Here is a 2408-nt window from a genome sequence, read left to right on the forward strand (position 1 = left end):
TTTTCCTGAACAAAACACCAATGGCTTATGCTCTAAGATTAAGTATCAACTAATGGCATCTCATAAAACTGCAAAGCTTCGGTAAGTCAGTGGACACTGTTGTTAGGACAAAACGGCACAGAAGAGATTGGGAAAACATCTTTACCAATACTACCACTGATACAGGGCTTATATCCAAAATATACAAAGAACTCAAGAAGTTAAAACGTAGGGAGACAAATAACCCTATTAAAAAATGGTGTTCAGAACTAAACAAAGAATTCACAGCTGAGGAATGTCAAATGACTAAGAAACACCTAAAGAAATGTTCAACGTCTTTAGTCATCACGGAAATGCCAACCAAAACAACCCTGAGATTTCACCTCACACCAGTGAGAATGGCTAAGAGCAAAAACTCATGTGAGAGCAAATGCTGGCTAGGATGTGGAGAAAGAGGAACATTCCTCCATTGTTGGGATTGCAAACTGATACAAACATTCTGGAAATCAGTCTGGAGGTTCCTCAGAAAATTGGACATTGAACTACCTGAGGACTCAGCTATATCTCTCTTGGACATAAACTCAAAAGATGCCCCAACATAAAACAAAGACACATCCTCCACTATGTTCACAGCAGCCTTATTTATAATAGCCAGGAGCTGGAAAGAACCCAGATTCCCTTCAACAGAGGAATGGATACAGAAAATGTGTTACATCTACACAATGGAGTAATATTGAGCTATCAAAACAATGACTTCATTAAATTCATAGGCAAATGGATGGAACTATAAAATATTATCTTGAATGAGGTAACCCAATCATTGAAAAACACACATGGTATGCTCTCATTGACAAGTGGATATTAGTCCAAGATGCTCAGACCACAAGAAACACAAGAAGGATGACCAAATTGTGGATTCTTCACTCTGTCTTTGAAAGGGAAAGAAAGGTATCCAATTATAGGCCTCAGCCAGTATATAACACTTATTAAATTTGAAAATTGCTGAGTAGTTGCAGTTGGATCCTATAGATCTCTACCTTTTGTGGTCAAATTTTTGTTTACTGATTTTATAATCCAAATAACAAACAGAGTCTCCTTTTGATATTTTTTCCTGGAGCGATTTATAAACCCCAGCATGGAAGAATTCCTTTTTATTCCAAATTTTTATTAAAAATTTCAAGGCATATTAGATTTAGGCTGTAGATACCACTTTATTCCTGAGCTGATGTTCTCTTCTCAAATGTAAGTTCAGCCGAGTACATCAGGGCTCAGACTTAATCTTTTGGCACTAATGTCCTGGCAGGAATGCTAGATACTGCAATCAAATAAGGGACAAATTTGTTGATAGGCCCTTTGCCCTACACTGCCACCAGAACTCCTTGGGACTTTGATTTTTGTCAGCTTCACTAAATTATCAGTTCTAGCGGCTAAGATGCTTATCCATGGCATCAAGAGAACCATACCAATATACTTCTTCATCCAGACCCCATCTGAGAAGAATTTCTCTCCAGGGTCTTTAGTGGTTGCAGCCAAGAGGGAACTCAGCATGACTGTAAAATCCTCAAGAGCCAAAATTTTGGCAATATGTCCCACATTTTGGATTCCCCAATCAACAATAACAGAGACACCAAAGTGATACACATACTCAAAAATCTTGCACAATGCTGTTGTTTGGGGATTCCTGAAGGCCAATACTTCTTGGGTGATGCATATAGAGCCACTCCCTATGTTAAATCTCAGAGAATTCACACTTGCATCTATGAGGTGCTTGGCTTGAGCAGCAAGGACTACATTGACTACAATAACTTGAATTGGTGTATTTCCCCTTGAAGTATTTGATCATATTGATTTGGAAAATGGAGTTTCCATGGGAAGAGTTCAAAACCACTACATCCACACAAGCAAGGACTAGAAACTCCAGCTTGTACTTGTCATTCTCATGAGTGCCTGTGGCTGCCCCACATAGTAGTTGCTTTGTGCTATCTTTTGAAGCCAATGGATAATCCTGTGATGGCTACCAACTCATTACTTTCCTCCACAAATGGGCACCTTTCCATTTTTACTGTTCTGCAGAATTTAATTTGTCTCCTTCAGAGCAATGCCTGCAGGAGCTACCACTAAATGTTTCCTCTTAGTCATGATAAATGTATTATCATTTTCCATTTACCTAATTTAATTTTTAAAACAAACACAGCAGGATTCTATGGGCTGGTATACTCTTCTATATATTCAGCCTCCTGATGCCCTGGTACCATTTGTTCAAGTGCATGTAATATTTGTTTTGGACCACTGCTCCTGCCTGATAAGTTGGTTTCATAACCATTTTAGAGGAAAAGCTCGTGGTAGGTCAGTAGTGGCCACTTTTATAAATATGGAAATTGAACTCCTGGACATCCTGGTTTCTTTTGACCATGGAAACTGTTTGCTAT

The 2408-nt window shown here is 38.7% G+C and overlaps 1 pseudogene; it reads right to left on the reverse strand.

Annotated features, from left to right (window-relative positions):
* Nucleotides 1–1190: 1190 nt before the first annotated feature.
* Impdh2-ps2 (inosine monophosphate dehydrogenase 2, pseudogene 2) lies at nucleotides 1191–2118 on the reverse strand (annotated as a pseudogene).
* Between the last annotated feature and the right edge of the window lie 290 nt (nucleotides 2119–2408).

Source organism: Rattus norvegicus, chromosome 8, assembly GCF_036323735.1.
Source record: "Rattus norvegicus strain BN/NHsdMcwi chromosome 8, GRCr8, whole genome shotgun sequence".
Taxonomy (NCBI): domain Eukaryota; kingdom Metazoa; phylum Chordata; class Mammalia; order Rodentia; family Muridae; genus Rattus; species Rattus norvegicus.